This window comes from Camelus dromedarius, chromosome 12 (assembly GCF_036321535.1).
Source record: "Camelus dromedarius isolate mCamDro1 chromosome 12, mCamDro1.pat, whole genome shotgun sequence".
Classification (NCBI taxonomy): domain Eukaryota; kingdom Metazoa; phylum Chordata; class Mammalia; order Artiodactyla; family Camelidae; genus Camelus; species Camelus dromedarius.
The window spans coordinates 3765730-3774716 of NC_087447.1; positions in this window are offsets into that span (position 1 = coordinate 3765730).

Below are 8987 nucleotides of genomic sequence, written 5' to 3' on the forward strand. Positions count from 1 at the left end.
CTTTCATTTTCATTAACACGTGTAAATTTCAGGAACCATTTAACATTCAGGGACGCAGGGCAGAGCCGGCAACTCTGGTGGAGGCTTCATTCCGGCACACCGGGGGGTCGTTGCAAATGCCCGAAGGGGTAACCCTAAACATTACAGAGATTTCAGCCTAACATGAGCTCGCTCAAAAAATAAAATAGAATAAATGCCCGAAAATTCCAGCAGCAGCCCAAGATGGTGGCCAGCATTTCCTCCATCCTGTCCTCCTCGCCTGGGGGGATCTGAGGGCTGTCTTCCTACCTTGGTTAGTCCATTCTTGGGGGGGTCCCTAATCCCCCCCAACCCCGCCCTATCCCGGCAATTTAATAGTTAGAAAAACATTCTGCAAGGAAGGCTGCAAAATAGTGGTCTCTGTCCTGTCTCATTTTTTTAAATTAAAAATTAAATCGCTGGAAATATTAGTCGCCTCTTCGCCGGGGACAAGACCACCGGAAGCTTCCTAATTGGTTTTGTTGGGGGTATGGACCTCTCTTCACCTTTAGAATTTGCCCTGGGGCTGCATTCGTAAGCCTGAGGAGGATGGCTGGGGCTGGCAAAAATCAGAACAATTACAAGTTAGGAAATGGGTGTATTGATCTGATGACTTTAAACAAAATCTATGTATGTTCACGGTTATACTAGAGAGCCCCAATATTATCGCAAACTTATAGGACATATAAAATAACATATAAAGTTTTTTAAAATTAAAGATCCAGTCTCTTTGGTACTTACTTTTTTAAAAATAAAGGACATTTTACCCAGTCTTAATTTTTTTTAGTTTTTATACTACCTGTCCCAAATTAATAAAACTGTTCATTTATTTCCCTTTGAATATAGTTTTGTGTCATTAAACCACCACATACCCTAAAGTTAAAGGCTCAAAGAAAACGGTTTAAAAAGCCCCCTCCCCTTCTCAAGGGCGCACGCAACAAGACCCCCCTCCCCTTTTGAGGGCTGATTCGTCCCGCGCCCCTCCCCCCGCCGAGAATTAGGGTTACTAATATTGCGGGTCCAGGAAGGGTAATTACCCCTGGCTCACTACTCGGAAGCGGTGGGTGGCCCGACCAGGGAGCACCCACCGCGGTGTCCCCTTCCCAGGGCACCCACGCTCCCGCTGGCCCCCGGCACGCAGGAGCCTCGGAGCATCTGCCCGCGCACGAGGGCGGGCGGGCTGCTTTTTCATTCATAAAATCCCGACCGGGCGGCCGCCCGGATGATTTATGGGGCTGAGCGCTACCACCGGGCTGCTTCTGTCCCGGGGGGCGAGGGGGTCCGAGCCCGGCGTGCGCTCCGGCCGGGCCTGAGGCGGGCTGGCGACGGCAAGGGGCAGCGGGTCATAAAGAGGATCGCCCACTCAGGCAATACGGGCTCCGGGTCCAGGAGGGAGCTTCCCCCTAACCCAGGAGAAAGACAGAGGAAACTGGAATTAGCATGAGCCAATGGGGGCGCGGCGCTGTTACTAGGCGGACCAGGCAGATCTCGACGAGGAACTTCGTTGATTTCCCCGCTCAGGGACGGGCGCAAAAGTGCAAGCCCGGCCGACGAGCGTGAAGGGCCGTCCAGGAACCCGCGGGGGAGGCGTTGGAATTTGGGGTCCAGCGGGGAGCTCCAGCCTCCCAGCCCCCACCCCCGGGAGCCCAGATCTGCGTTCTGCGGACACCTCGAGGGGCCAAAAGCCTCGGGCCCTTGAGAGTGGCTGTTTCTAGGAGAGCAGGGGACACGATTTTATTTAATTTTTTTTTTCAAAGAGAAAAGCAACCTTTAAACAACTTTCCTGTTAAAGTTTTAATTTTGCACTGCCTTTAAAAAACCCACCACGAAGCAGGAACTGCGAATTCTGGGCTCATTTGAAGTGCTCTGAGCTATTTCTCGGTGACTCTTTGGAACAAAGAGCCATTGGCCCAATCGGAAAGGAAACCACGTTGATTGGAAAGAAAATCCAAAAGTAATTTAAATCACCTTCCTGCTTTCCTAGTCCCCTGGCCCCCCTCCGAGGTGACCGCGGCCGAGGAAGAACGCCGGCACCGAGAGGGCGAATTCCGCTGCGGCGCGTTTGCCACCGTCCCTGGCTGTGGGAACCTTCATTCAAGGCGGGGGAAGGGAGCGCGTTCATTCAGGAACCCGCGCTCCGCGGCGCCGACCCCGGGACGCACCGCGGCTGCGCACCGCGCGGCCGGGGGCTTTGAGGAGGGGGTGCAGGGCCCAGCGGAGACCTTGCCGGGCGTCAACCTCCCGCACCCGCCCTCCCCGGAGAGGACTGAGCGGCGGGCGGGCGGGCGCTTGCAGGTGGGGTCACCTGCCGCCGCATACCTGGCGGCAACTTCAAAGGACTTGGCTTCAGCTCCGCGAGTTTTCCATTGTTAAGCCCTTAAGTCTCTCTGGAAAACGCTTCCGAATGCGGACCGCGGGGTTCCGGGGGGCGTTCGGGCTCCACTCCACCCCTCACACTGTTCGCTTTCGGGGCGCGTATGATGGTCCACGTGCTGAGGTAGCTCCGCCTTAGCTACGCGGTACCCCAAAGCTGCGGGAAGCGCCAAGGCAAACTCTGGTCCCGGCGCCCTCCCGGGACAGTAACACGATGGGAGCAGGGCAGCTGCACGTCCCACCGCCCCAAGCCACTGACATGCGTTTCCGCCTCTGATAAATTAATTTTAGCCGCACAGACTGATCTCTTCTGCGTCCCAGTATTCAGGCAGGCAGTGGGGACAGGATCCCCGCCTCACTCTTAAGGCCTTGGGCAAGGTGTGTGCAGGAGTTAAAAACAAACCCCAACAGGTGGTGGTGGTTGGAGGGGGGCTGGATCCCACAACGCCTCGCCTCTAGGATCCCTCGGGAGATGGTGCACTCTTGGGGATGAAAGATTCTAACTCCTTGACCTCCGCCCCTCAAAACGCATCGCCTGCTGCCCTGAGCAATATGGAGCCCCAAAGTCCTGTAGGAATTCCCTGGTCTCTTGGCTCAGGCCCCTGGCCAGTCTCTGACCAAGGGCCGTGTAGTAGGCGCCCAGGCTGATTACATAGATGACCACCTCCAACCAAAGCGAGGGAATCCAGAGAGAGGTGGGGGTAATCACTTAGGAGGCCATGCCCCTCCCGCGTCTCCCATGGCCAAGCCTGTACATGGCTGAGCAGAACCCCCGCCTCGGCCAAGGGAGCTGGGCGCAGCTGAGGCGACCCGCGGGACCTCGGAAACTTTCCGCGGCCACTCGCAGGAGCGGGACCATACGGGAGGAGGGCCCGCCCTAAGACCCTCGTTGGCTCCCGGGGCACCCCCTCCGTCGCCTCCAGGACTTGTCATTTGTTCCCCATCCCCGCCCTTTGCCGACTGTCTGCGGGGAGGACCCCGCATCCTCATGTTTTCCAGCCAGCTTCCTTGTGCCTTTGAAATGCCTGAAAGTGTTCTCGTCCTTCGTGTTGGCCCTGTGGGTGGGTGGCGAGACGGTCGGGGTCTTCATTACGCGCAGTCTACGAGTTCTAGGGCCCCTGAGTCTTGCCATGGCAGGGTGGCGGGGGGTGGGGGGTGGGGCGGAGCCGCGAGATGGAATTTCTTTTCTAGGTGCGGGAGTGGGGTTGCACCCCTTCCCTTGGGTCCCTCGGCCTCGCGCCGTCGGGGCTGGTGTAGGGATACGGGTTTGGACCTGCAGGGGAGTTCTGGGCGTGCGGGGATCCAGGGGCCCGATAGGCCGTGCACTGTCCCCACCCCCGCGGGGGTGCTCGCGCAGGGATCGCCTGCCCTAGGGGTCCCTGGAGACGGGGCGGGGGGCTGGGGGTGCGGTCCCGCTAGCGAGGGAGGAGAGGCGTGAGCGCGCGCCGCCGAAACCTGGGCCTTGGCCCGGGAGCCGCGCGGGGCCGCGCCGCGCATTCCACGCATTCCCGCCCGGCCTCGGTTCCGCCGCCACGTGGTCGCTGTGTGCGCCGCTCTTACCGTAAAAGTCTGAGGAGGCGCGCACACCCAGCTTCGGAGCGGGCGCGGACCTCCCAGGGTGCGGAACGCGGATGCACGGTTCAGCCCTTGCACCTGACCTGCCCACTCCTGGTGCCTAGACAGGGGTTGCTTTTTTACGTAACGAGGACAGTTGTACCGCTGGAGTAATGATACATTCATTTGTAAAGACAGGCAGGAAGTGTGCTCAGACCCCACTGGTTTCTGCAACAGGGCGACTGTCCATCTGAGGAGCGTGACGGAACCGGACCGATGACCATATGCCTTTCCAGCAGGGACAGGGTAGAGGAGGAACTGCATCCGTCTGATGGTTTTATTCTTCTTTTTCTGATTATTCAAAATCAGTCGGTGGCTCAGTCCAGTATCCTGCGAGACTGGGAAACAATCCGCTTAGCACATAGGAAACGTCCATAAAGACGGCCATACTAATTTTTAAAAAAAATCCTGGGGGATCTTTTTTCTGAGGATCAGTTCAGGATAAGGCATCGAACAGCTGGTGAGCAGCTGACTTTAACCAACAGGATGCCTGCCTCCTGGGGCCACTGAGTTGGGCGGCGATCCCGTCCCCCAGGCTTGGATGGGTGAGAGGAGTTACTCCCCACACCGCCAGCTCTCCGAATCCCTACGTGGATGGAGGTCTTGCCCCACAATCACGCGGAGGTGGGGATGGGGATGCAGGGGTGTCTGCTACAAACACACCTCTAGCCCCCAGTCTAAGGGAAGCATGTCTGTTTGCTCTGAAACTGTCTCCTGTAGGTTTTGGAGAAAAAGCCTTCATTCAAGTACCCGTCCTCATCTCCTTACTTCTGCAAAGTGTCTTCCCCTTTGTCACTGTCATGCACTTAACTTTCAAAACAACCACCCGGAAATGCACTTAGTGGGTCAGTTACTTTGCCCAGGGTCACACTGTTGGCCGCCGTGATGACCTGACTTCTGAGCCCACACTCTGAACCATCAGGCTGCATCTCCTTTGGTGTCATGGGCAGTCAGAACAACTCCTGAAGCTGGTCAGGATAACAATCTACTTGCCCCCCAGAATTTATGTAAAAGCAAACCACTTTTTCAAGATGCCAGGAAGTTTGCAAGCGTGTCTGTGAAGCTGCACAAGAGTGTCACACACAGACCTTTAACTGTGTAACCTTGCGCAAATCTCTCTCCTGTCTGTAAAAGGGGGTATGAGTGTCCACTTCTGAAGGCTGTGGAGACGAGTAATTATGGTAATGTGTGTGCGGGGCTAGCACAGGGCCTGGCACATATCAATGCCTGTTAGATTTATTCATTCACATATTTGTTCTTGTGCAGAATGAAGGCCGTGTGATGCATGCTTATGTGGAATTAATTATAAACATTTTCGGTTTATAAAAATGGCTTTATAGTCTATAAACTTGCTTTTATTTGCTCACTCCTCCTGAGTTATCTGTGAGATTTAAATCCTAGAATATGCATTTAAATAAAAAAATAAATTTAACCACATTCACCTTCCCTTCTTACTTCTCATCCTGTAAAAGGAGTAAAAAAGCTGACAAAAAAATGGACACACATTAATTAAGGGCACAACAATCAACGCAAGACGGGGGTCGGACAAAAAGGGAAGGATCTGGAGGGGCGGGAGAGGGGGTTAAAGTGGGCAGACAGCGTAAGGCCCTGCCCAGATCTCTGGATGGGTGGGGCCCAGTGCCTGTCACCCCATTCACAAAAGGGAACCCTCCGCACCAGCGGAAGACGGGAGGCGGTCACAAATGAAACTGACCAAAGGTGCGGGTCAGCGACACTGGTGGAGGCAAAGAAGCAGAAGTGTCCAAAAGCTGTCGAGGCTGAAGGCACTGACGTGTCAGCCCATGGCCAGAGCACAGGCTGCCTTCAGTGTCCTGCTGCATGGAGGGAAGGAGAGGGGAGGCTGGTTCAGACATTTAGCTACAGCTGGAGCCTGCATCCCAGTGCCCCCGGGACTCTGGTCATCCATTCTCTTTCGCTCCTTTGGACCAGGTTTTCTAGATACCTTCTAACCTGAAGATGCATCAGCTGGAAAGCTTCCGGGCAAGATGCAACCTCAGTGCCAGCAGCTGGGCCAACAGGAAAATATTGTCCCATGAGCCCTTGTGGAGTGAGATGGGTGACCTGAGTGGTCACCTCTCCAACATGAGCCTCAACCCTCCTTTGGCTGGGGTGACTCAGGCAGTGTGTGAGTTTCCCAAGGCTCCTGTAACTGAGGACCACATACTGGGTCCTTAATAGAAATGCATTCTCTCACAGTTCTGGAGGCCAGAGTCCGAAATCAAGATGTTGGCAGGGCCCTGCTCCCTCTGCAGGTTCTAGGGGAGAATCCTTCCTGTGTCTTTCAGCTTCTGGGGGCTCCAATGTCCCTTGGCTTGTGGCCACATCTCTCCAGTGTCAGCCCTTGTCATCCCGTGACCTCTTCTCTGTGTGTCTTGTCCTCTTCTGTCTCTTATAAGAACACCTGCCATTGGATTTAGGGCCCAACTGGATAATCTAAGAAGAGCCTTAACCCGATTATACCTGCAAAGACCCTATTTCTGAATCTGGTCATATTCACAGGCTCTGGTGGTCAGGAGGCAAACCAGGAGGTCTTTTGGGGACCACTCACTACAGGTAGAGAAAGGAGAAAGATGGGGACAGGGTTTGCAGCAGCAGCTTAAAATACGCAAGCCAGTCCTTGTGTTTGATCAGGACTTGGCTTGTGTCAGGCCTCGTTAGCTATTTAGGGGCAGGGGAATGGGGCCCAAACTTGTCTCAGTTACAGTCTGTTTTCCAGGACTTTCCATGGGGGCCCTGAGAAATGATGCATGGAAACTTTTTTTTTTTTTTATGCAAGTTCAAGGCCAAATTGACAGGTGCCTTCTGCAGGCAACCACTACACATGTCCTGCTCACTCTGTCCCAGAGGTAGACAGGGGACAGTCTCGAGCAGGTCCATTGCAATTAGAACTCTGAGGAGGGGTAGAGACAAAGTCTTCACCCAAGAGTGCAGAAGGGCAGAAACTGAACAGGCAGAGAAGGAGGAGGGACTGTCCTGGATGTGCGAACAACACAAGTGAAACCCCAAAAGGAGAAAGTGCAGGGTGTGCCCTTGGCTAAGAAGCAAAGAGCCTCTGACCCCTTTAAGGCAGCATCGGGTGGAGCTCTGCCCCTTAGTCGTTGCCGTTGCCTGACAAATTCATGTTTTTGTTTTGGAACTTTCTGGATTTTAATTTTTTTGGAATACTTTTTGATCCATGAGTGGCTGAATCTGAAATGTGGAACCCATGGATACGGAGGGCCAGCTGTAAGGAGAGTATTGATATCACAGGGTGTTCACAGAGACCAAAAGAGTTAGTGTAGGCAAATCTGGGCACACAGCATGGGCTGCCATTATTAGCCAAGATTCACAATAAATCCCACCCTCTGAAAACTGTAGGCATGCAAAGCGGGCGGCAGTGGCTGAGACCACAGGGTCTGGTGACAGGATCCGGGCCATGGCACTCGTCCTGTGGGTCCGGTGCTGGTGGCGGGTGGTTCGGGCTCCTTCTGAGACAGCATCAGGGCATGGTCTGGTGGGGATGCAGGCTGCCTTCCCTCCCTTATTCCTGCCTGTTTTCTCCACCTGGTTTTCCTTCGCTGCTGAAATCCACCAGCATTGGTTTTGGTCGCCTGCAACCAAAAACTTGGAAGAGGAGGGCAAGTCTGCAACTTGCATGAAGACCTATGACCTCACTGCCAAATACTATACTATACTTACAAGAGTCACCCGGGAAATGATCTAATGTCCAATAATAGGGGACGGCAGATTATGGTCTTGTCAGAGGGTGGAAGAACAATAAGTGAAAAAAACCAAGACACAGAGGTGCACGTACTCAGCTATGGGACAGACGTAGTGTGTCCCAAGGTCATGGCATGGAAGTTGCTGAGCCTTGTGGGCTGACAGGAGCGATTTTCTCCTTTCTCCTCTGCTCCATCATGTGCTTTCCATGTACTGTATTCTCTTATGAACAAATATAATTTTTAAAACCAGAATAAAAAAATCCAACCAGAAACAATTCCAAAAGATAGGCCTCCAGGCCCCCTGGCTCCCTCGGAACCCCTGAACCAGACCCCCTGTGGCTCACGGGTAACAGCCACGCGGGGCTCTGCCCATCAGGGAGATGCAGCCCAGCTCGGCCCCAGGTACAGTTAGTTAATGGAGAGCTTGTCCATGTTCATAGGCAGGAAGACTCAGTCCTGCCAAGATGCCAGTTCTTCCCAGCTTGAGCTGTAGATTCAATGCCATCCAGTCAAAATCCCACCAAGTTATTTTGTGGATATTGACAAACTGATTCTAAAGTTTATATGGGGAAGCAAAAGCCCACACAACATGAAAGGAGAAGGACAGAGCTGGAGGACGGACACCACCCGACTTCAGGACTTACTATGGGGTGGGTGTAGCGCAGCGGTAGAGCGCGTGCTTAGCATGCCCAAGGTCCTGTGGTCAATCCCCGGCACCTCCATTAAAGATAAATAAATAAAAAACTAATTGCCTGCCTGCCCCCCTCCAACCCCCATCAAAAAAAAAAAAAAAAAAAGAAAAAAAGAAAAAAAAAGAGTTACTATAGAGCTGCGCTGTCAAGTGGAAGCAAGCTGTTCAGTGTTACCGCGCTCGCCAGCTGGCTTGGAGGCAGGACTCTGCTCTGGATGTAACTGCTCCTCTTTCCCACTCATCTCATGTGCAGCACCTGAAAACTCTATCTCATGATGCCACAGGTACCCTCAGCTGCTCCCCAAGGCCCCCGAAGATACTCTAAAACCACTGGTCTGGGCTCCAAGGCCCTCTTTGCTCAAGTCAACTTGTCCTCCCTTGTCTCCCACTCCCCCATCAAACCCTCAAACATCCGCCACTCCCCTGTCCTTGGCATTCAACTTCCCTTTGCAATGGTATCCCCGCCCCCAAGTGCATTACACGTTGACCTTCACACAAGACCCCGCTGCCATCCAACCCCTTCACAAAGCCCGCTCCACCTGTTTCTTCGGAAGTCTTCGGAGTTTGGG